The following is a 26,098-nucleotide window of genomic DNA, read 5'->3' on the forward strand; positions in this document are numbered from 1 at the left end:
ACGTGGGCAAGGGAGGCGGACACGGGTAAATGAATAAGAACCAGACATTTAAAGCAGGGTGATTGGCAGCTAGACCAAGTACAAAATAACTCGGCAGGTGCCGTTCCAAGTTGCAGGGGATCCCAGCCAGGCACCTTGGGTGTCACCTCCTCACCCCTGCACCCCCCCCCACGCCAGGCACCCCCGCAGCGCCAGAGCCAAGGGACCTTGCAAAGGGGGGGGGGATTTCACCTTCCTCGAGCATGGCCTGGCGAGTTTGCAGACGCTCCCTCGCGTGGGGGCCCATGTGGCTTCTCAAGGCGGAGGGAGGGAGGGAGGCAGGGCGCCCCTGCAGGGGGGGGTGATCGAGGGGCGGCGGGAGCGCGCTGCAGCAGGCGGAGGCAGAGCTCGGAGAGGCAGGAGCACACGAGGCAGAGTCCGGCTGCAGAACCGGCAGGGATGCGGCGGCGGCGGCTGCATCCTCCTCCCCGGCGCTCCCCGGGGCACAAGCGCAGTCCAGCGTGGGAGCGGCTGGGAGTCAGGGGCAATCACTGAGCTCTGCTTCCCCGGCCCGGGGGTCTCCCCTGCCCCGGCTCCTCTCGCCCAGCTGCCGCTGCTCGCCTGGAAATGGAGGTTTCTCCGCAGCGAGCTGGGCGCTGCTGAATTCATCACACGCCGCCGCCTCCTCCTCCTCCTCCTCCCGGGGGGGTGTGTGCGCGTCTGGCCCCGCAGCCCCTCGGATGCGGCCAGGCTTCCAGCGCCCACCAACAAAGGCGGGGGGCAGGACAGCCCTAGCCAGCGGTCCCCTCCCTCTGGCGGGCCCCAGTCCCACCCTCTCTCGGTTCCGGCGGCTGGGGGATTGCTGCCCTCTCCGGAGGAGCCGGGGACAGGTATGGATTGAGCAGCGTCCCGGGCATTGGCATCATCCGCCGCCGCGCACCAGCGAGCCCGGCTCCCCGGGGAGAATTCGGGGGGCTCCTCGCTGCATCCCCCCTCGGAGCGGAGCGTGGCCGCAGGCGGGGGGCAGCGCACCCGCTAGCAGGTAAGGAACGCACCGATCCCCAGTTTGTTTAAAATGTCTTGGCGGAGTGGATGGGAAATCGGCACGTTGCATGTGCAGGAGAAATGCACCGGAGAGGGAGACTGAGGCTCGAGGATTTCATTTTCAGATTAGATCAGCACACACGTTTATTGCACACACACACCCTGTATGTGCGCTGACACAGGGGTGGTTTGCACTGGGTTGCAATGAAACAGCGAAGATGCTGCTGCTTTTTGCAAGAGCCTCCAGAAGATGGGAAGAAATGGAGGTAAACAGAGGCTGGGGTAACCAGTAGCAATCGCATGCTGGATGTATGAAGCAAGATCTTTTTTCCTTCCCCTCCACCCCCATTCTGCTTGTAAAAAATAAATAAATAACCAGGCAGTCATTTCTAGATGGATGGTTTGCATGATTCTCTGCTTCGCTGGTTGTTAATTTAAAAACGTAACCGATTTGTAAGACCGAATAATTGATAGAATAATACTGGTGTCAATTTCATCTTCAAACCAGTTTTTCCCCGGGTAGTGAGCTCAATCTGCATGCATGCACGGTAATGCATTGTCGATGATGTTAATGGTTGGAATGACTCCGGTCTTGATTCTATTAAATCCAGAGCATTGTTCATGTTATGAGGAGACAGCTTTTATGGTCACGATGTAAATCTCACTTGCTGATGACCATCTGTGCATGGCACCCATAGGAGGGGAGCACCTGCATCTTGTCATCTCTCAAGATACAGAAAAAGGGCCAGATTCTGCCCCCTAGTTAGACCAGCATAAACCAGTAAAAACTCCCTTGGTGCTGATGGAGCTACCCTAATGTAGGAGGAGATTAAAGCCAAAAAGCATCTAGAAGTATGAAAGACACTATTAAAATAAAGTTATAGGCACTGTTATTGTTTGTCATGGAGTCACATCAGCAGACTGTAGCAAGCGGTAACTTGTGATAGTACTATATTAAAATGTAAAATAGCTGATTTGTGTAACTCCCGCAAAATCTAAAACCAAGCTGGTGAAGGACCAGAATGTAAGTGTCCAACTTGGACAATTACAAATATCGGGGGGGGGGTGCTATAAATTCTTCCAGCGTAAATGATGGGAGTATTTCTTTCCCTGGATGGTTTTCACTAAAAATGGATCTCCCAAGCCTCATGACTTCTGTGGGAGACCCAGTCCCATTTTTCCAAAGCATTCACCGAGCCAAAGTAAAATTACTTAGTGCAGTATCCCCAGAATCCAGTCTGAATGGTGCTGTGCTACATATTTCCCAAAATTAACGATGAAACTCAGGTTGTCACATGGAAACTTATGCGGCCTTGGTATCTGTCCATCGCCATGGGCAACTGTTTGGGAGACAGACATGTCCACAGCACGGGAGAGAGAGCCTGTAAATAAGATGAGACTGAGATTAATGGAGTTCTCAAACAATTGCTTTAATGAAATGGGGGGTTGAGAGAGAGAGGGCAGCTCACATCAGCAGAGCGGCTTTTTGGTGAAAGGTTCTTACGGTGATTTAACAAGCTAGAATTCCCAGGGCGTCCCTTGGTTAAACAAGGGCAGCGCAGATGAAGGCAGGAGAAAGCAGTGAAGACTGATAAATGGGAGCCTTGGGCTTCGAGTCTGTGTAGATCCAGAATGGAATTTGGTGCCTTGGGTGTTTTCATCTCCTCCCTCACTCTTTGGCCGGCTGCAAGGTGTGAGCTGGGAGCAGAGCCCAGGTGGAAGTGCTGGCACGTTTGGAAAGACATGGCCCCGGCTGCACCTTCCACTCGTACCTGCTCACTGCACTGACACAGCGGGGTTGTCACTCCGGTCCGCCCTGCTCAAACAAAGCCAGCATAATGGCTGGCCCATTTCCAGTTGCAAAATCGTCCTTGCTGGCATTGGCGTGGGCCCTGGAGAGGGCTCGGTGGGATTTGCTGAGCCTTGGTGTGCTGGGTGGTGCTGGCGCCAGCAGTTAGAACGATCCTTTTCTGGCTTTGAAAGGGAACACATCTGATCTGGAGTCACCAAGAGGGAATAAACATGGAGCCGGGTGTTTTTCCAGAACCTCAGGGACTTTCTTAGAAATAGTGGGTTGTCAGCAGTGTCTGGGAGGGACTTTGCAGGCTCTTGGGAAATACAGCTAAGGCAGGGATAGGCAATTAGTTTTTGTCATGGTCCAAAGTCCTTGGTCAAGGTCCAGGTTCCAGAGAAAATAATTAAAAAATCACAATGATGATGATGATAATGAAATAAAAAAGATTTTGGGGTCTGTTCAGCTGTGTCTGGCAGTTCTGATTTGGCCGCAATCTGTCTATTGACTGCCCATCATATAAGGAAACTTAACTGGATGAGTCGCCCTGGCTAAACTCCTGATGTCCTGACCTCTGGGCAGGGCCGGCTCCAGGGGTTTTGCCGCCCCAAGCAGCAAAACAAACACAAAAAACGAAAAACAAAAAAGCAGAGATCGCGATCCGCAGCAATTCAGCGGGGGATCCTTCACTCTGAGCGGGAGTGAGGGACCATCTGCTGAATTGCCGCCAAATACCTGGACCTGCTGCCCCTCTCCGGAGTGGCCGCCCCAAGCACCTGCTTGCTAAGCTGGTGCCTGGAGCCGGCCCTGCCTCTGGGTAACACCTGGGGTGGATTATCTAAGGCTTTTGTTGTCTCAAAATCCTGGTCAGGAGTATGGAGGGAACATTCTAGGATACAGAGGGATCAAGGACAAACCTTCATTCACAATGTGCCCTGAGTGCCTTCGACTAATGGCACAGTGGTAAAAACCCTCTCCACCCTCGCATCCACCATGGAGCTAATGCGGTTCCATGGGCCAGGAAAGCAGAGGCTGGCCACTGGCATCCCATCCTTGGGCTATGTGACTCCTGAATACCCTGGAACCGGAGGCCAGGGGGGTGGTCATGCTGGAGGAAGGCCAGGCTGGGGCAAAGCTGTTGCTCTGTGGCCACAGTGCCAGTTCTAGCATCCCACCAGGTTACTCAGCCGGAGTGCTGGGGCGAGGATCGGGAGCTTGCAGCGGAACTGGGCAGCACAGTAAAAACTTGCATGAGTTCCTGAGGGAATCATCTGGCCGCCCTTTGTCCCTGTGGGTACAGCTTGTGCCCCCCTGCCCTATACTCACAGAGGCAGCTGTACTTGAGCAAGGCTTTGCCGCAGGAGAGATACCACTGACTTCCATCTGTCTTCCCTGGATACCATAGTCCATGGCGTCCCATATCCCTGGCTCTGGATATCTCTGCTCTAGAATGGGTACCTTTCCCACTGCTCAGCCATCTGGGTTCTGCCTGCTGAGGTTGTCCTTCATGCACCGGGTGGTGCGTCTGGCCCAGGGCCTCAAGGCGACAGATGCTGCATTGAAGAAGCAAATCTCTTGTAACTCCGTGTGAGGCGGGAAGGGAGCTGTTGATGTGGGAGTGCTCCCCCATCAGTGACGAGGTGGGCCTGAGGGTTGGTTAACGTAGGGTCACCTTCCCATCTAGGGGAGGGCTGAGGGAGGGAATAGATTGTTCTTGGCTGCTGTTGGGGTCTAGCTCCAGCGTATTATTGTCTATAATAAACAACTAAGCCAGTGCTGTTAACACCCTGTAAAGGCTCCAAAATGGGTTAGGATGAAAAACTGCCTCCTTGTAATTTTTTTTCTTTATTGTGAATCATAAAAGACAGCTCACCAGGCTGGGCGTTCGGAGGGGGAGTCCCACCTCCCTCTCTTTAATGGTGTTAAGTTGAGAGGTGCTCAAGCCACAGAATATGGCTGTGGATCTGGGACTCTCTGAAGTCTGGGGGAATTCGGATCTGGGGGATAGTCTAGGCCTGTGCCTTTGCTGTCATCTGTGGCTTGTTTTTCTGCTTCTGTTTTGTTTCTAATATTGGAGACGTTCCCAAATTGCTGGTTGGGTTTACATTAGGTGCCGTGCAGTGGGTCTCTCTGGAGGATATTCAACAGACTCTGAATAGAAAGGATGAGTCTGTGGTTAAGGCACCAGACTGGAACATAGAAGGTCTGGGTCCATATCCTGCCTTTGCCTGACGAATGTCCTGACTTGATCAGAGCCCCGAGTCCATCCTGTCCACTAGCCTGGCTCTGATAGGGGCCAGAACCAGATGCCTCAGAGGAAGGTGTAAGAACCCCACAGTGGCAGATGTGGGATAATCTGCTCCCCACATAAGGCCTCACCCTGATCTCTAATAGCTAGAGATTGGCTTAAATCCAGAAGCATGAGGTCTAATATCCCTTCCAAAATGTTTAGAATTAATTATAACAAGAATATCCAGAGTTGTTATCCATGTAAATGTCCTGTCCCTTTGTGAATCTGGTTAAATTTTGAGCTCCGTTACACCTTGTGGCAATGAGTTCCGCAGTCTAATTACACATTATGTTTGATTGGGTTTGAATGTGACCACCTTTTATTGTATTGTATTTGACTGTTCCCTTGTTCATGTCAGAGAGAACAGAAGCTCCTGATCTCACTTCTCTGGACTATTGTATAGGACTGGTCTACACTACGGGGGAAAATCCATCTCAGATACGCAACTTCAGCTACGTGAATAACGTAGCTGAAGTCGAAGTATCTAAGATCAAATTACTCAGCGTCCTGACGGCGCGGGATCGATGTCCGCGGCTCCCCATGTTGACTCCTCAGCTCCATTCGGGTTGGTGGAGTTCCTGAATCGATATAAGCGCGTTCGGGGATCGATATATCGCATCTAAATGAGACGCGATATATCAATCTCCGAGCAATCGATTGCTACCCGCCGATACGCTCCTCACAAGAGGGTTTCGATCGCTCCTCACAAGAGAGTTTCCTCAAGCCCTTGATTCTTCTTGTTACCCCTCTCCGAATGCCCTCTAGTTCTCCAAAACACAGCTGTGACCTTGGCCAGTTCATTGAGTCTCTTTGTGCCTCAGTTCCCCATCTGTAAAGTGGGTCATGATGCTTCCTTTCTCCCACCCTTTTCCAGTCTGATCTGTTTAGGTTGTGAAGCCCTCAGGGCAGGGAGCGTCTCTTACTCTGTGCCTGTAGCACTACGGGGCCCTGATCTCAGCTGGGGTCTCTAAATACTACAGCGGATGAGAGGGTTACCCTTCCTGAGCTGAGCGGCTATCCAAAAATGTGAGGTCTAGTAGGTTGTTGCAGCAGGAAGTAGAAATGGATGGTATTTTCTCGCAGTCTTGGTTATTTACAAGGAATGGCCGAAGTCCTGCTTCTCCAAATGCAGGAGGACCCAGAAAAACCCAAGGGACAGCTTCTTTGCTGATGGCCCCAAGCCTCGTTAGCCAGCACCAGACCTAGAACTTTCCTCGAGGCTCCCCCAGGGTCACACCATGCATACATATTGCTACTTGGCTTTCTTCCTGCCACTCACTCTCTCTCGGGCCAGGCCTATGATACAAAGACTATAGCAGCATAACTAGGACATCACCCTATAGCTTAGACACAACCTACTCTGATGGGTGGGGTTTTCCATCAATGTGGGAGCTGCTAGGTGGATGGAAGCATCTACTCTGGCACACGTCTAGGTTGAACAGCTGCAGCACTCAGGGGTGTGGATTATTCACCCCCCTGAGCACCTACATTTAAGTATAGACCAGGCCTCAGTTTTGTGTGTTCTGCTTTCCCGTATGTGGGCACACAACACTCAACAAAACCCCTCCAGAGTGGATTCACGACCCCTTTTGTCGTAGGCAGGGGGCCGGTGATTGGCATATCCCGGCAGTGCTGTTAACTGGGTGTCACCACACCCTTCGGTCTCCTAGAGCTTTGTGAGCTATGCAATCACCAGTGCCTCTTGGCATAATGAGCCCCGGCAGTGACGGGGCGTGTGGTGCCGGGTCCCCGCTCTTGCTCTGTGGATGATATTTGGAGTGGGGAACTGTAATAACCTTAGTCCCAGATTTGGACCTTAGCGTCCAAAATATGGGGGTTAGCATGAAAACCTCCAAGCTTAGTTACCAGCTTGGACCTGGTACCTGCTGCCACCACCCAAAAATTTAGAGTGTTTTGGGGCACTCTGGTCCCTCTGAAAAACCTTCCCTGGGGACCCCAAGACCCAAATCCCTTGAGTCTCACAACAAAGGGAAATAATCCTTTTTCCCTTCCCCCCTCCAGGTGCTCCTGGAGAGATACACAGACACAAGCTCTGTGAATCCAAACAGAGTGAATCTCCCTCTCTGTTCCCAATCCTGGAAACAAAAAGTACTTTCCTATTCCCCCAGAGGGAATGCAAAGTCAGGCTAGCAATCCAACACACAAATCTCCCCTTGATTTCTTCCTCCCACCAATTCCCTGGTGAGTACAGACTCAATTTCCCTGAAGTAAAGAAAAACTCCAACAGGTCTTAAAAGAAAGCTTTATATAAAAAGAAAGAAAAATAAGTACAAATGTTCTCTCTGTATTAAGATGATACAACACAGGGTCAATTGCTTAAAAGAATATTGAATAAACAGCCTTATTCAAAAAGAATACAAATCAAAGCACTCCAGCACTTATATTCATGCAAATACCAAAGAAAAGAAACCATAGAACTTACTATCTGATCTCTTTGTCCTTACACTTAGAAACAGAAGACTAGAAAATAGAACTACTTCTCCAAAGCTCAGAGCAAGCAGGCAGCCAGAAAACAAAGACAAAGACACTCAAATCCCTCCACCCAAAGTTGAAAAAATCCGGTTTCCTGATTGGTCCTCTGGTCAGGTGCTTCAGGTGAAAGAGACATTAACCCTTAGCTATCTGTTTATGACACGCCCCCCAAATTGCAGACAGTGGGGAAGCTCACTGGCGGCGATTTCCTTCTAGAACTTGAAAATAAACAGATTAATACAACACATAGACCTTTACATATACTCCTAAGTATATAACTAACAGACTTCTACATTTTAAGAACACTTTTTAACTACTGAATTCTGGGAAACTCTCACGGGAGAGTGCATCAGCTACTTTGTTAGAAGCTCCTGTGATGTGTTGAATTTCAAAATCAAAATCTTGGAGAGCTAAACTCCAACGAAGAAGTTTCTTGTTGTTCCCCTTGGCAGTATGAAGCCACTTTAGTGCAGCATGGTCAGTTTGTAGTTGGAACCGCCGTCCCCAAACATATGGGCGTAGCTTTTCCAGGGCGTACACAATGGCATCGCATTCCTTTTCACTGACTGACCAGTGACTTTCCCTCTCAGACAGTTTCTTGCTGAGAAACACGACAGGATGGAAGTTGTGATCTGTTGCTTCCTGCATGAGCACTGCTCCTATACCACGCTCAGATGCATCTGTGGTTACTAGGAATGGCTTGTCAAAATCCGGGGCCCTGAGCACAGGGTCAGACATGAGCGTTGCCTTAAGTTGGGTAAAGGCCTTTTGACACTGATCAGTCCACTTAACGGCATTTGGCTGGGTCTTTTTGGTCAGGTCGGTCAGTGGGGCAGCGATTTGGCTGTAGTGGGGTACAAATCGCCTGTAGTATCCGGCCAAGCCTAAGAAGGATTGGACCTGCTTCTTTGACTTTGGGACAGGCCACTTTTGGATAGCATCCACCTTGGCCTGTAGGGGGTTTATGGTTCCTCGACCCACCTGGTGCCCCAGGTAAGTCACTCTGTTTTGGCCTATTTGACACTTTTTGGCCTTAACAGTTAGTCCTGCCTGCCTGATGCGCTCAAAGACCTTTTCCAGGTGTAGTAGGTGTTCGGGCCAGGAGTCTGAAAAAATGGCCACATCATCGAGGTAGGCAACGGCAAATTCTCCCAGTCCAGCTAGTAGACCATCTACCAGCCTCTGGAAGGTGGCGGGTGCATTTCGAAGGCCGAAAGGAAGGACATTGAATTCATACACCCCCGCATGGGTGACGAATGCTGACCTCTCCTTGGCAGGTTCATCTAGCGGTACTTGCCAGTACCCCTTGGTTAAGTCTATTGTAGAGATGAACTGGGCACGTCCCAACTTTTCCAATAGCTCATCGGTACGTGGCATTGGATAGTTGTCCGGACGAGTTACAGCATTTAGCTTACGGTAGTCCACGCAAAAGCGTATTTCCCCATCTGGTTTGGGTACCAGAACCACTGGAGATGCCCATGCACTGGAAGATGGGCGGATTATACCCATCTGTAGCATGTTCTGGATCTCCCGTTCTATAGCAGCTTGGGCATGAGGAGACACTCGGTAGGGTGGGGTTCTGATTGGGTGAGCATTACCTGTATCAATGGAGTGGTATGCCCGTTCAGTCCGTCCTGGGGTGGCTGAGAACAATGGGGCGAAGCTAGTGCACAGCTCCTTGATTTGTTGCCGCTGCAGACGTTCCAGGGTGGTTGAGAGGTTCACCTCTTCCACGCCACCGTCTTTTTTCCCGTCGTAGTAGACACCGTCAGGCCACTCAGCATCCTCTCCCTGGACTGTAAACTGACAAACCTGTAAGTCTCTGGAATAGAAAGGCTTGAGAGAATTAACATGGTACACTTTAGGCTTTAGTGAGGAATTGGGAAATGCTATGAGGTAGTTTACAGCTCCCAGGCGCTCTTGGACCGTGAATGGCCCTTCCCATGATGCTTCCATCTTATGGGCCTGTTGCGCCTTCAAGACCATAACCTGGTCTCCTACCTTGAAGGACCGATCTCTGGCATGTCTGTCATACCAGGCCTTTTGCTCTTCTTGAGCATCCTTTAGGTTCTCTCTAGCAAGGGCTAAAGAGTGTCGGAGGGTGCTTTGTAGGTTGCTTACAAAGTCCAGAATGTTAGTTCCTGGAGAAGGCGTAAACCCCTCCCATTGCTGCTTCACCAACTGTAATGGCCCCTTAACCTCGTGACCATACACAAGTTCAAATGGTGAAAACCCTAAACTGGGATGTGGTACAGCCCTGTAGGCAAACAGCAACTGCTGCAACACTAGGTCCCAATTATTGGAGAATTCGTTGATGAATTTTCGTATCATGGCCCCCAAAGTTCCATTGAACCTTTCCACCAGGCCATTGGTTTGATGGTGGTACGGGGTGGCAACCAAGTGATTCACCCCATGAGTTTCCCACAGTTTTTCCATGGTCCCTGCCAGGAAATTAGACCCTGAATCTGTAAGGATGTCAGAGGGCCAACCTACCCTGGCAAAGATGTCTGCTAGGGCCAGGCACACAGTGTTAGCCCTGGTGTTGCCTAGAGCGACTGCTTCTGGCCATCGGGTAGCAAAGTCCACTAAAGTCAGTACGTACTGCTTTCCTCTGGGCGTCTTTTTTGGGAAAGGGCCCAGAATATCCACAGCTACTCGCTGAAATGGGACCTCAATTATGGGGAGTGGCTGGAGAGGGGCCTTGACCTGGTCTTGAGGCTTACCCACTCTTTGGCATACCTCACAAGACCGGACATACTTGGCAACATCCTTGCCCATCCCCTCCCAGTGGAAGGACTTCCCCAACCGGTCCTTGGTTCTGTTCACCCCAGCATGGCCACTGGGATGATCATGGGCTAAGCTTAAAAGCTTCTCCCGGTACTTAGTTGGAACCACCAACTGTTTTTGCGGCTGCCATTCTTCCCGGTGTCCACCAGAAAGAATTTTCTTGTATAAAAGTCCTTGGTCTATAACAAACCGGGATCGATTAGAAGAGCTGAGAGGCGGTGGGGTGCTCCGTGCCGCCGCCCAAGCTTTCTGAAGGCTGTCATCCGCTTCCTGCTCAGCCTGGAACTGTTCCCTTGAGGCTGGGGTCACCAGTTCTTCCTCAGACTGTGGACTTGGGCTTGGTCCCTCTGGAAGCGATGTAGGTGATGGGGTTGTTTCCGTTGCTGGTGAACCGCTCTCCGCTGGTGCACCTGAGGGTATTTCAGGCTCTGGCTGAGCCTTTTGGGTATGGCTGTCTGTTGCTTCTGCCAGTTTTGGCTCGCTGGCGCCCTCTGGCGTTGAGTTTGAAGATGTAGTTGGACTTGCTGGTGCTGGTTGCTGTTCCAGTTCCGGGCCTGGGACTGGAGATGCTGTGGCTGTTTCAGTGGTAGGCATGGAATCCGGGTCCACTACCTCTGTCTGGGTCTCTGGTAACACAGACGGGGCCTCTGTGGACGGTTCAGGAACAGGAATGGGTCTGGAAGCTTGCCTGGTTTGGCTACGTGTAACCATTCCCACTCTCTTGGCCCGCCTCACCTGGTTGGCCAAGTCTTCCCCCAGTAGCATGGGGATAGGATAATTGTCATAGACTGCAAAAGTCCACATTCCTGACCAGCCTTTGTACTGGACAGGCAGTTGAGCTGTAGGCAAGTCTACAGCTTGTGACATGAAGGGGTAAATTGTAACTTTGGCCTTTGGGTTGATGAATTTGGGGTCAACGAAGGATTGGTGGATAGCTGACACTTGTGCCCCCGTGTCTCTCCACGCAGTAACCTTCTTTCCGCCCACTCTCAAATTTTCCCTTCGCTCCAAGGGTATTTGAGAGGCATCCGGGCCTGGGGATCTTTGGTGTGATGGTGGTGTAATGAATTGCACTCGCATGGTGTTCTTGGGACACTTGGCCTTGATATGTCCCAGTTCATTACACTTAAAGCATCTTCCATCTGATGGGTCACTGGGCCGAGGTGAGTTACTGGAGACTGGTGAGGTTGAAGGGTAGGGTATCTGTGGCTTTACTTGGGTGGTATGTGGGGTCTTTGGCTGTCCTCGGTTGTAGGGTTTATGGTCTGTGTGCCCCCTGGGGTAATCGTTCCCCTTGACAGTAGCTTTCTTGCTTTCTGCCAGTTCCATCCATTTGGCTCCAATCTCCCCCGCCTCAGCGATATTCTTGGGGTTTCCATCTTGTATGTACCGCGTGATGTCTTCAGGAACACCATCCAAGAACTGCTCCATTTGTATGAGGAGGTTCAGTTCTTCCAAGGTTTGAATGTTGTTTCCTGTTAGCCAGGCCTCATAGTTTTTTGCAATGTAGTAGGCGTGTTTGGGAAATGACACCTCTGGTTTCCACTTTTGGGTTCTGAAGCGCCGACGGGCATGATCTGGGGTTATCCCCATCCTGTATCTGGCCTTGGTTAGAAAAAGTTTATAGTCATTCATTTGGTGCTTAGGCATTTCAGCTGCCACCTCTGCTAAAGGTCCACTGAGCTGTGACCTCAATTCTACCATGTACTGGTCTTCGGGGATGCTGTACCCAAGACAGGCTCTTTCAAAGTTTTCCAAGAAGGCCTCGGTGTCATCACCTGCCTTGTAGGTGGGAAATTTCCTGGGCTGTGGAGCAATATTTGGCGCCGGGTTGTTAGGGTTGGCTGGCACAGGCAGCCCAGCTTTTGCCAACTCCAGTTCATGTTGTCTCTGTTTTTCCTTCTCTTCATTCTCTTTTTTTTTTTTTTTCCATTTCTCGGTGGTGGGCCGCCTCCTCTTCTTCTTGCTTCCTTCTGTGGGCCAACTCATCTTCTGCTTGTTTCCTTCGGTAGGCCACCTCTTCTTCTTCTAGTTTTCTTTTGTGTGCTGCCTCTTTGGCTGCCTCTTTGGCTGCCTGTTCTCTTTGGTAGGCTGCCTCTTTGATCTGTTCTTCTCTTTCTTTCATCTCCATCTGTCGCCTGTGTTCAGCTTCTTTGATTTGTTCTTCGGCGTCAATTTTTGCCTTAGAAGTCATGGTTCCTGTTTTCTTGTGTTGGGGTGCCCTCCGGTGTTTATCTTCTGAACTGCAGGTTCTCTGTTGCCTCCTGAAGTCTGCCTAGCAACAGTGCCTTTAGCTAATTTTCCTTTTCTCTCTCTAGCTAATGTTCAATGAAGGGAAACCAGAAAAACCACTTTATTTGCATGCCTATAAGTGCTGGTATGACTCTCAATGGGAGTGCTATTGTGTGACAAAAGACTGTTAATAGTCCTTAACGACTTCTGCTTAACATGCAAGCCACAAACTGCGAGAGAGAGCAGAAAAAAAAAATTCTCTCTGGTTCCCTTTTAAAACCAACTGTTTCTCTCTGCTAAAAAGCCCTTAGCAGAGAAAAGAAAAATATAATATTCCTACTGGCTTCTGGGTTCTGTCTATCTCCCAGCAGCTGCCACCATGAAATAACCTTAGTCCCAGATTTGGACCTTAGCGTCCAAAATATGGGGGTTAGCATGAAATCCTCCAAGCTTAGTTACCAGCTTGGACCTGGTACCTGCTGCCACCACCCAAAAATTTAGAGTGTTTTGGGGCACTCTGGTCCCTCTGAAAAACCTTCCCTGGGGACCCCAAGACCCAAATCCCTTGAGTCTCACAACAAAGGGAAATAATCCTTTTTCCCTTCCCCCCTCCAGGTGCTCCTGGAGAGATACACAGACACAAGCTCTGTGAATCCAAACAGAGTGAATCTCCCTCTCTGTTCCCAATCCTGGAAACAAAAAGTACTTTCCTATTCCCCCAGAGGGAATGCAAAGTCAGGCTAGCAATCCAACACACAAATCTCCCCTTGATTTCTTCCTCCCACCAATTCCCTGGTGAGTACAGACTCAATTTCCCTGAAGTAAAGAAAAACTCCAACAGGTCTTAAAAGAAAGCTTTATATAAAAAGAAAGAAAAATAAGTACAAATGTTCTCTCTGTATTAAGATGATACAACACAGGGTCAATTGCTTAAAAGAATATTGAATAAACAGCCTTATTCAAAAAGAATACAAATCAAAGCACTCCAGCACTTATATTCATGCAAATACCAAAGAAAAGAAACCATAGAACTTACTATCTGATCTCTTTGTCCTTACACTTAGAAACAGAAGACTAGAAAATAGAACTACTTCTCCAAAGCTCAGAGCAAGCAGGCAGCCAGAAAACAAAGACAAAGACACTCAAATCCCTCCACCCAAAGTTGAAAAAATCCGGTTTCCTGATTGGTCCTCTGGTCAGGTGCTTCAGGTGAAAGAGACATTAACCCTTAGCTATCTGTTTATGACAGGAACAAGGCAAAGCCATGTGCCTGAGGGGATAGCAGCTGGGAGTGCAGCTTCCAAAGACCTGGCCTCTGGCACAAGGCAGAAAGCCTGGAGCTCTGCTGCAGGAGCTTTGTTGGCGTCTGTGGCGAGATGCCAATGTGCCCAGGCATTCCCACAATATTTGCCAAGCTGCGGGGATCCTCGGCCCAGTTTTCAACCCCATCCCAGAGCTCTTGTCCCAGGCAGGCAAATCCGCTCAGTCTGTGGCTGAGGTGGGGCAAGGCCAGGCACCCACACTATACTCCAACCTTCGCCCCCGCAATGTTGCATCCATTTGGCACACTCCTCCAGCGAAGCTGGGCTGTTGGGAAGACATAAGCAAGGGCTCCCAGGAGCTGACCACTGCTATCTGGCAGATCCCCCAGGAGCCATATGGATTGTGGGGGATCAGTGGCTTCTGGGGGAGGAGAACCCATGCCTGTTCCAAGGGAAACAAATCCAGCTTCTTCCCCGTTCCTCTCTGGAATGATTTGAATGCCGCTGAAACTCCCAATCCTCAGGTATTTCCGCCGTTGGTTTTGACCACCACATCACCCAAGAGTCATGGCTGGGATAGAGATGGGTTCAATCCCTTTGTTCTACGCTCCCCCCCACAAACTTAGATACCGGGGTGATGGGTACCTGAGAAAACCCCTAAAATAAGAGGGGGCAACACTAAGGGGGAGCCTACCACTTTCACCATGGTGTTTCCTGACTTTGAATGCTCACACATACAGCCTTAGCATTCTCTTAATGGAGTTTTTTCATGGAATTTCCTAGTGTAGTCAGATGTTTGGCTGTGTGTGTGTGTGTGTGTGTGTGTGTTCTCTCTTTGTGCCATCCCAGCTCTGTGCAGGCGGCAGACCTCGATTGAACTGCCCAATGACCACAAGAGCCATTAAGGGATGAAGGCAAATGGCCAGGTTTATTGTCGATTGAGCATGGTGCTAGTAACTTGCAAATTCTGCCGGACCACTAATACATGGATGCTCCTAACAATGGACCAGCTCAGTGAACGGCAGGACTTTCTGTTCCCCCTTAGGCCAGGCAAAGACACTCCCTCTGAGATAACTCTTTATACATCGATACAAACAAGTTACGTATTGCCCCTCTGACATGGCTAGGTGCCACCCTCTGACATTGTTAACCACCACCCATTACCTTATACATGTTGGTTTGATCAAAACATCTCCATCCATCAGGCTGTCATCCTGCCTTTATCTTTAAGATAGGTCAGAGTGTTCCTGTTCTCTTTGGGGCATATGTTGGTATCGAGATGTTCTGGGACCACCCTTCTGGAATGTGTTTGCGGGAGTGCTCTGTGCCTAGCACTACTTAGGAATGTGTATTTCTGTAAGATCAGCCCCTGTGATCAGGGCCTGCCTCTTGCTCACAACCTGACTTTGCTTTATATCAGCAAAGCTTTGACCACTATGTTAGTTCAGGCCTCAAGCCTCTGATACGAGGGTTTATGTTTCAGGCTATCTTCCTACTTCACCTAGGTTTACAACAACAAAAACCAAAACCAACTCCACATTTAGCAATTTCATGCTCTCTGGCTGGACACCATCTTTCACATCCAGCAAGCTCTGTAGTAGGGAGCCCCTCTTCTTGTAATCCTTACCAGCTGCCCTGCTCCTCATCTCACAATATGTGCACTGCCTTAGCAGGTGAATATGCTCCGAGTAGCTTTACTCAATAGCACGTTTTATGGGCCTGGTGAGCAGACTCTGTCTAGAAAACACACTGGTCATAACTCCCTCCAATCAAAGCCAGCGTTCACCAGGATGCTTAGCCCGTTCACAGGGATGGTGATTTCCTGCCAAAATTTCTATCTTGTACCCTGCCCCGGAGGTTTGACAGCATCACAGCCAGTCAAAAATTTCAGCTTGAAAGGTAAAAGTTTCCAAAATTTAGGTCTGGGCATAAGTAACACCTGGTCATAAGGAATCCCAAAGGTTAAGATGGAAATGCTTGTGCAACCTTAACTCCAACAGTCGCTGTCACACCCTCTGAAATTCCCTGCTGCAGAATAGTATTGAAGGAAATAGCTTAGGCAGAGGGGCAGTAGGTCATCCACTCCAGGGTGTGTCACCACTGTGTAGGGTCTGAAATCTTCTGTTAGGGAAGAGCAAGCACAGAAGAGAGACCCACGTGGATCTTAGTACCAGAAAATCACGTAACGGCATCCCCATGAGGTGGAGTCACCGTCCCTACTAAGCAGCAATCGAATATCGTAGCTTTCCCGAGAGATGTCTCAATGAGATGGATTTCCCTAGTTAAGCCTGTGCCAGCCAAACTGAGTAGCACGTAATCCAGCAATGTTATATGGACACAGAAACAAACTAGCACTGGAGCATACCTGTGCCTATTGTACCCACGTTGCTCCAGCCTGGGGCTGGTTAGAAAATCTGTAGCCAACTCCCTGACGACGCCCCTCTCTGCAGTGCTAAGCACGCCTTTGCTGCAGCAGAGAATCTGGTCGTTTCTCCTTCCCACTCTGTCCTAAACCCTTATGTACGACAGAGGCTGTGCTCCACCCCAGATGAGACTTCATTTCCTTGGAGGGCAGAGTGATTTCTGGTCAGTTTGCAAATTGCTTTGGCTTTTCTTTTTGAGAAGCAAGGGACTCTGGAAATGTACATTGAGGGATAATGCTTCATCTTAAGAGGCTGGTTGCTTCTTGAAGGTGTGAGACCTTCCAGATGGCTCGGTGTCAACAGCAACATTGGTGGCTGTGCAGGCTGAGTGTAATCAGCCTGTGTCAAGCCTCTGATGATCATGGGAGGGGTCAAGTAGGAATCCCCCTCTAATTACAGCATTGTACAAGGGGGTAGAACGTGATACTCACACTTCGCAACGAAGGATGCACAAAGGCCAGAAGGACCCATTGTGATCCTCTACTCTGAGCTCGTGCCTAGGACAGGCCAGAGAATCCCAGACCAGGACTCTCCACCTCAAACCCACTCGAGTTCAAAGTGGGGCTGAGAGATCATAGGTGCTGACTTCGGCTTGCTCCGGGGCAGGCGCAAACGCAAGAAAGCAATGGTGGGTACTCAGCACCCTCCTCTGTTCGGCAGCAGGTGGGAACCGCTGAGGAGAGGGGACGGAGTGAGGGCAGGAAGAGGCGGAGTGAGGGTGGGGCCTTGGGGGAAGGGGGGCCTCATGCGGAGCACCCACCTGGAAAGAAGAAAGTTGATGCCTATGTGAGAGAGCAGACTGTCAATATTTCGATGAACCATATTGTGCCAAAAATGCCAATTCATCAAAACCAACACTCTCCGTGACACAGGGTCGCCGTTAACGAATTTCCCGACTCAGAAAGATATAGGGATGGGGGGAATGTTTCAGAAGCGGTGAAACATGCCCCTGCTTTAATGGTTTTGAAACAAAAAGTTGTGGGGGTTTTGAGTCAAACTGGCTTTTTGTTTTGAGATGTTAGTGAATTTAGAGTGGGGGAAAATGGTTTTAAACATAAAAAAGGTCAAAATCAAAATGAAACATTTCCATATGACACCCCTGCACAGGGATGAGTTCCAACAGGCAAGTGTTATAGTCAGAGAAGGAGAAAATCTCCTAGACCATAGACCTTGGTCTAATGCAAAACCGGCATGAGGAGAACTGTTCTTTCTGTCGTGGAAACCTAATCTGCAGCCTGATTCTGCTTCCATTTTAGTCAATGGGAGTTTTGCCGCTGACTCAAGTTGGAGTGGGGATTACCCTGCAAGAGTCAGTTCTCAAGAGCTCAACCTGGAATGAGATCACAGGGAAACTTCTTGGATTCCAGTGGGGTTGCATGACTAGAAAGGTACTTCTCAAAAGGCCAATGTAGATTGGGCAACTCTCAATGGCAGGCAGTCCCAATGACTTCAGTGGATGACTCGCTAGGGTCACTAGGTAGCTCAGGGCAATGTGCTCCAGTCCTTGAACCTGAACAATACCCAAGGCCTGAGAATTTGTGTCCTGTCCTCAGCAAGCTCCTGAGAACATCTGCTGCGTATGTCACTATACCCCTGACTGTGCGTGAGTTATGGGCTTCTTCTAATGCCTGGCCTAGGGGTCTGCCTCTTGCTTGTGATGCCAGAGGTCCTGGGTTTGAGTCCTGGGGAATGCCCTAGCAGCAGAAACGATGGTGATTATAGCTCAGACAGGAATCTCTGGGGAAGGTTTTGAGGCCTGTGTTATGCAGACGGTCAGACTAGATGATGACAATGGTCCTTTCGGGCCTTTGTGCAGCCCCTGACTCCCAGATTCCCTCCAGCTCGGTGGGTGGACGATGAAGCGCACAGAGAGGAGAGACGCGAGTTGTGTGTTAGATGCACAATGAGAGCGGCCCTCTGTTTGTGCTGGCTCCCTGTCAGGGCCTATCCATTGTCCCCTGAGATTTCCACGTCATGCCCATGCACATTGTTTTCTGCTAGTCAGAATGGTTTAATGCTTTCCCGGGCCCTGCAGGCTGAGTGCTGCTTGGGCAAATCAACCTGCTGCTTCTGTGCGTTTCAGGCCTCACCTCTAATAACAAGCCTGCCCACAGACGCAGCCGGTACAGTCTCTGGCTGTTTTCTGGGGCTGAAGGTGGTGTGGGATCATATAAGAGACGGCTGGCTAGTGCTCAGGTCAAACTGGGGCGTGGCGCTGACCCTTGCAGCAGGGGACTCAAAGACCCATGGAGACTAAGTTCTCCAGACTCCTAGAGGTGTTCCCACCATGTCAGGGTAAGGGGCTATGTGTGTGCACACAGGGAGCTGGCATTGTCACTGCCCATGTTATACCAGAAATGGAGGATTCTGGTCTCCAGGGCTTTCACTCCAGGGCTTTTCAGGAGTGCTACCATTCATTCCAGCATATTAGATATATCCCCAATGCCTGTGTGCACAAATACAGCCTCTTTGTGTGTCGGGGTGCTAGCCACTGAAGGAGAAGACTAAGGTACAGGAGAAGCAGCGTATCGCATAGGCTAAATAAGTAAACAAGGTTCCCCCATTTCTAAAGAGGTAAATGTAACAACTATTGCTAGGCAGCGTTTGCCTCACTTACCTTGTCAGTTGGGGCCTGCGGCTGATGCAAGGATGGGCTGAGACAGATGAGCAAACAGCAGGAATAAATGGTCAGTGTTCACCATGGGCACTGGGTACTTTGTCATCCTGCACTTAGCTAAAGAATCAGACGGCTCAGAAGAATAAATATGGCTTCTGTGCACCCAGCAGAAGGGAAAAGGGAGTCGGGCAATTGCAAAGTGCCATGTGGGGAAATCAAGCACAGGGAAATTTCAGCTGAAGAGCAGGAAGCTGGATAGCCTGGCTCTGGTGTCTATCAGGCAGTGTAATGGTCCCCCAGTGGAAATGGCAGAAGTCTCATTTGTCTGGGACACTTGCCGCTGGCCTGGGTGAAGGTGCACAGGAGATGGTACCACAGAGTAGAATTGCAGGGGATGGTCCTGCTGAAGGGAATGGACTAGGTGATCCAAGAGGTCATTCCCATCACTAATTTCAAGGCTGCCGTCACAAAGAAAATCCCTCCGGTGCCCAAAATAAGAAGCCGCGCAGGAGAAGCCAAGCTGAATAACGAATGCATTTTCCGGTGTCGGCGCCTGATCAGTTCTGACTGGTTTTGGATAGCTATCTACACCGAGGCTTCCCTACCGTTAGTTAACAAGGATCAAGGGGGGGTCTGGTATGTTTGCCCAAGGCAGATGTCAATTTCACACTTGATTAAATTCCCTTCCTTTCCTCCCTCATTCGAAAGGGAAGAAGCATTTAGTTTGGTAAATAATGTTTTCCTTACAGATCCTCAGCAGGGGTGGTAACAGTTGCCTCATTATCCTCAGGAAATCGTGTTTTTCCCACACACACAGTTCTGCCAATGCCCCTCAATCCAAACCCGCAGCCCCTTGCTGTCCCAGCCCTGGGCTCCCCACCCAAAACTCTGCCAATGCCCCTTCCTCCTAATTGCAGCCCCTCATGGGGGCCCCACACAGCTCTTCCAATGTCCCTCGCTCCTGACTCTCAGCCAGCTGCTATTCCAGCCCCTGTGTTCCCCACACAACTTACTCTATCAATACATCTCAATCTTGGCCCACAACAACTGTACCACCTTGTGTGCGGGTTTTGTGCTGAGGGACAGAGATTACTTTATGAAAGCCCTTCTCTTGGACCCTCCATTGCAGGTTGCCAGAGATTTCCATTTGTTGGTGCCTGGTGGTCGTTCCTGGATCACCTTCGGTCAAATTAATCCTTGGCGTTGAACCTGGTGGAGCCAGAGCCCACTCTGAGACAGCACCTCCCCTCCTCCCAGGCACTGTTGTCACAGGCTTTCCATCTTTCTCTTCTCCACCATTTGTTCCTCCTCTGAGTCCTGGTCTACACTACACATTTAAACCGATTTTAGCAGCATTAAACCGATTTAACGCTGCACCCGTCCACATAACGAGGCCCTTTATATCGATATAAAGGGCTCTTTAAACCGGTTTCTGTACTCCTCCCCGACGAGAGGAGTAGCGCTGAAATCGGTATTACCATATCGGATTAGGGTTAGTGTGGCCACAAATCGACGGTATTGGCCTCTGGGCGGTATCCCTCAGTGCACTATTGTGACCGCTCTGGACAGCAATCTGAACTCGGATGCACTGGCCAGGTAGACAGGAAAAGACCCACGAACTTTTCAATTTCATTTCCTGTTTGCGCAGCATGGAGCTCTGATCAGCATGGGTGGCGATGCAGTCCCAAATCCAAAAAGAGCTCCAGCATGGACCGTGCGGGAGATACTGGATCTGATCGCTGTATGGGGAGACAAATCTTATAGACTCATAGACTTTAGGGTCATAAGGGACCAATATGATCATCTAGTCTGACCTCCTGCACAAAGCAGGCCACAGAATCCTACCCATCCACTTCTATAACAAACCTATGTCTGAGTTATTGAAATCTTCAAATTGTGGTTTGAAGACCTCAAGCTGCAGAGAATCCACCAGCAAGTGACCCATGCCCCACGTTGCAGAGGAAGGCGAAAAACCTCCAGGGCCTCTGCCAATCTGCCCCGGGAGGAAAATTCCTTCCCGACCCCAAATATGACGATCAGCTAAACCCTGAGCATGTGGGCAAGACTCACCAGCCAGCACCCAGGAAAGAATTCTCTGCAGTAACTCAGATCCCATCCCATCTAACATCCCATCACAGACCACTGAGCATACTTACCTGCTGATAATCAAAGATTAATTCCCAAAATTAAGCTATCCCATCATACCATCCCTTCCATAAACTTATCAAGCTTAGTCTTAAAGCCAGATATATCTTTTGCCCCCACTACTCCCCTTGGAAGGCTGTTCCAGAACTTCACTCCTCTAATGGTTAGAAACCTTCGTCTAATTTCAAGTCTGAACTTCCTAGTGTCCAGTTTATACCCATTTGTTCTTGTGTCTACATTGGTACTAAGCTTAAATAATTCCTCTCCCTCCCTAATATTAATCCCTCTGATATATTTATAAAGAGCAAGCATATCCCCCCTCACCCTTCTTTTGGTTAGGCTAAACAAGCCAAGCTCTTTGAGTCTCCTTTCATAAGGCAGGTTTTCCATTCCTTGGATCATCCTAGTAGCCCGTCTCTGAACCTGTTCCAGTTTGAATTCATCCTTCTTAAACATGGGAGATCAGAACTGCACACAGTATTCCAGATGAGGTCTCACCATTGCCTTATATAACAGTACTAACACCTCCTTATCTTTGCTGGAAATACCTCGCCTGATGCATCCTAAAACTGCGTTAGCTTTTTTAACGGCCATATCACATTGGCGGCTCATAGTCATCCTGCGATCAACCAATACTCCAAGGTCCTTCTCCTCCTCTGTTGCTTCCAACTGATGTGTCCCCAATTTATAACTAAAATTCTTATTATTAATCCCTAAATGCATGACCTTGCACTTTTCAATATTAAATTTCATCCTATTACTATTACTCCAGTTTACAAGGTCATCCAGATCTTCCTGTGTGATATCCCGGTCCTTCTCTGTGTTAGCAATACTTCCCAGCTTTGTGTCATCCGCAGACTTTATTAGCACATTCCTGCTTTTTGTGCCAAGGTCAGTAATAAAAAGGTTAAATAAGATTGGTCCCAAAACTGATCCTTGAGGAACTCCACTAGTAACCTCCTGACAGTTCACCCTTCAGTACGACCCGTTGTAGTCTCCCCTTTAACCAGTTCCTTATCCACCTTTCAGTTTTCATATTGATCCCCATATTTTCCAATTTAACTAATAGTTCCCCATGTGGAACCGTGTCAAATGCCTTACTGAAATCGAGGTAAATTAGATCTACTGCATTTCCTTTGTCTAAATAATCTGTCACCTTCTCAAAGAAGGAGATCAGGTTGGTTTGGCACGATCTACCTTTAGTAAAACCATGTTGTAATTTGTCCCGATTACCATTGACCTCAATGTCCTTAACTACTTTCTCCTTCAAAATTTTTTCCAAGACCTTACATACTACAGATGGCAAACAGGCCTATAGTTACCCGGATCACTTTTTTTCCCTTTCTTAAAGATAGGAACTATGTTAGCAATTCTTCAGTCGTACGGTACAACCCCTGAGTTTACCGATTCATTAAAAATTCTTGCTAATGGGCTTGCAATTTCATGTGCCAGTTGCTTTAATATTCTTGGATGAAGATTATCTGGGCCCTCTGATTTTGTCCCATTAAGCTGTTCAAGTTTGACTTCTACCTCAGATGTGGTAATATCCACCTCCATATCCTCATTCCCGTTTGTCATCCTTCCATTACCCTAAGCTCCTCATTAGCCTTATTAAAGACTGAGGCAAAATATTTATTTAGATATTGGGCCATGCCTAGGTTATCCTTAACCTCCTTTCCATCCTCAGTGTTTAGCAGTCCCACTTCTTCTTTCTTTGTTTTCTTCTTATTTATATGGCTATAGAACCTTTTACTATTGGTTTTAATTCCCTTTGCAAGGTCCAACTCTACATGGCTTTTAGCCTTTCTCACTTTATCCCTACATGTTCTGACCTCACTAAGATAGCTTTCCTTGCTAATCCCACCCTTCTTCCACTCCTTGTAGGCTTTCTGCTTTTTCTTAATCACCTCTCTGAGATGCTTGCTCATCCAGCTTGGTCTACAACTCCTGCCTATGGTTTTTTTCCCCTTTCTTGGGATGCAGGCTTCTGATAGTTTCTGCAGCTGCGACTTAAAGTAATTCCAGGCCTCCTCCGCATTTAGATCCACAAGTTCTTCAGTCCAATCCACTTCCCTAACTAATTTCCTTAATTCTTTAAAGTTAGCCCTTGAGAAGTCAAAAACCCTAGTCCCAGATCTATTTTTGTTTATCCTTCCATCTAGTTTGAACTGAATTAGCTCATGATCTCTCGAACCAAGGTTGTCCCTACAACCATTTCTTCTATGAGGTCCTCACTACTCACCAAAACCAAATCTAAAATGGCATCCCCTCTTGTTGGTTCTTCAACTACTTGGTGAAAGAATCCATCAGCTATCACATCCAGAAAAATCTGAGCCCTTTTATTCTTACTAGCGCTTGTCCTCCAGTCTATATCTGGGAAGTTAAAGTCTCCCATGATCACACAATTCCCATTAGTGTTTACTTCATTAAAAACATTAAAGAGGTCTCTATCCATATCCAAATCAGATCCTGGCGGTCTGTAGCACACCCCAAGCACTATCTCAGGGGAGGCTCTAGTAGCTTTCTTTCCCAGTGTGATTTTTGCCCAGACAGACTCTGTCTTGTCCATTCCATCACTTCTTATTTCTTTACAGTTAACCTCCTCATTGATGTACAATGCTACTCCACCACCTTTGCCTTTATTTCTATCTTTCCTAAACAGCACATAGCCTTCAATACCTGTACTCCAGTCATGACTACTATTCCACCATGTTTCTGTTATCCCTATAATATCCGGTTTCACTTCCTGCACCAGTAGCTCTAGTTCCTCCATTTTGTTACCTAGGCTCCTCGCATTAGTGTACAGACATCTTAATTTTTGCCGTTTGGCATCACTGACATTCTTTACCCAGTTAGGCACAGACATTCCACCACCAGCATCACCTGCTAGACTGGTATCTACACTACCCTTCCTCCTTATGCCAATTCTTCTGTCCACGGCTGTATCCCCTCTTATTTTGTTTTCTTCCCTCTCAAGAAGAAATTCCGGCATGGAGATTACCTGGACATCTCCCAACCATCTCCCCCAAATTCCTAGTTTAAAGCTCTCTTAATCAGTTGGGTGAGCCTCCATCCTAGAAGTCTATTTCCCTCCTTACTCATGTGAAGTTCACCCCGAGAGAACAGTCTTCTGTCCATAAATGCTTCCCAGCGGCCGTACATCCCAAAGCCCTCCTTATAGCACCACTGCCTGAGCCATCTGTTGATCGCCATAATCTTGTCACACCTTTGTTGTCCTTTTCTAGGAACCGACAGAATCCCACTGAAGATCACCTGAGCCTCAATTTCCTTAAGCATCTATCACAGCTGCGTTACAGAAGACGAAATGCCAAAGCATTTGAAAAAAATCTCCAGGCTATGATACAGAGTCCACAGCACAGTGCTGCGTGACAAGCGTAACGGAAAGCCAAAGAATCAAATGGACGCTCATGGAGGGAGGGAGGGGGGACTGAGGACTCCAGCTGTCCCACAGTCCCCAGCAGTCTCTGAAAAGTATTTGCATTCTTGGCTGAGCTCCCAATGCCTGTAGGGTCAAACACATTGTCCGGGGTGGTTCAGGGTATATCTCATCAATTTACCCCCTCTCCCCCCCCGGTGAAAGAAAAGGGAAAAAAAATCGTTTCTTGACTTTTTTCAATGTCACCGTATGTCTACTGCATGCTGCTGGTAGATGCGATGCTGCGGCAGTGAACAGCAGTATCCTCTCCCCTCCCCTCCCCTCCCCGGTGGCAGACGGTACAGTGCAGTAAGACTAGTAGCCATCCTTGTCATCATCCCGTGAGTGCTCCTGGCTGGCCTCAGGTGAGGTCGGCCTAGGGCGCCTGGGTAAAAATAGGAATGACTCCCGGTCATTCCCAGTAGATGGTACAGAACGGCTGGTAACCGTCTTCATCATAGCAACTGGGGGCTGAGCTCCATCAGCCCCCTCCCTTTCATGTGTAAAGAAAAAGATTCTGTACTGCCTGGACTATCATAGCAGCGGGATGCTGGGCTCCTCTCCCCCGCACCGCTTAATGTCCTGCCTGGCCTATCATAGCAGCTGGAGGCTGCCTCCCCCTCATTTTATCTCACTAACAAGTCACTAACACTAACAAGTGTTTCTTATTCCTGCATTCTTTATTACTTCATCACACAAGTGGGGGGACACTGCAACGGTAGCCCAGGAGGGTTGGGGAAGCAGGGAAGCAACGGGTGGGATTGTTGCAGGGGCACCCCCTAGAATGGCATGTAGCTCATCATTTCTGCGGGATCTGACACGGAGTGGCTGTGCTCTCTGGTTCTCTGGTACACTGGTTCTCTAGTACACTTGCCCCATATTCTAGGCAGGACTGACTCTATTTTTAGATACCATAAAGGAGAGATTGACTCAGGGAGTCATTCCCATTTTTGTCTTTGCGCCCCCGGCCGACCTCAGCCAGGGGCACCCATGTCAGCAGCAGATGGTACAGAATGACTGATAACCGTCATCTCATCGCCAATTTACAATGGCATGGCAGACGGTACAGAACAACTGATTACCGTCTCTGCTATCTTGCAAAGGCAAATGAATGCTGCTGTGTAGTGCTGCAGTACCGGGTCTGTTAGCAACATCCAGTAGACATACGGTGACAGTAAAAAAAAAAAAAGCTGAACGGGCTCCATGGTTGCCATGCTGTGGCGTCTGCCAGGGAAAAAGGGCGTGAAATGATTGTCTGCCATTGCTTTCACGGAGGAAGGAATGAGTGATGACATTTACCCAGAATCACCCGCAACACTGTTTTTGCACCATCATGCATTGGGGTCTCAACCCAGAATTCCAATGGGCGGGGGAGGCTGCGGGAACTATGGGATAGCTACAGGATAGCTACCCACAGTGCAACGCTCCAGAAATCGATGCTAGCCTCGGACCATGGACGCACACCACCGAATTAATGTGCTTAATGTGGCCGTGTGCACTCGACTTTATACAATCTGTTTTACAAAACCGGTTTATGAAAAATTGGAATAATCCCGTAGTGTAGACATACCCCATGTCTCATGTGCATAGGAGCGTGA

At 49.0% G+C, this 26,098-nt stretch overlaps 1 protein-coding gene across 1 annotated transcript in view; it reads left to right on the forward strand.

The window, feature by feature from the left end:
• The first annotated feature begins 442 nt into the window (after window positions 1–442).
• Window positions 443–26,098, forward strand: part of FBXO41 (F-box protein 41) — a 94,111-nt gene continuing 68,455 nt past the window's right edge. Inside the window, exon 1 of the mRNA XM_050943365.1 lies at window positions 443–1,021. The gene's annotated coding sequence lies outside the window, so the exon portion shown is untranslated. The remainder of the gene's footprint in view (window positions 1,022–26,098) is intronic.

The sequence above is a fragment of the Gopherus flavomarginatus genome, chromosome 3 (genome assembly GCF_025201925.1).
Source record: "Gopherus flavomarginatus isolate rGopFla2 chromosome 3, rGopFla2.mat.asm, whole genome shotgun sequence".
Taxonomy (NCBI): domain Eukaryota; kingdom Metazoa; phylum Chordata; order Testudines; family Testudinidae; genus Gopherus; species Gopherus flavomarginatus.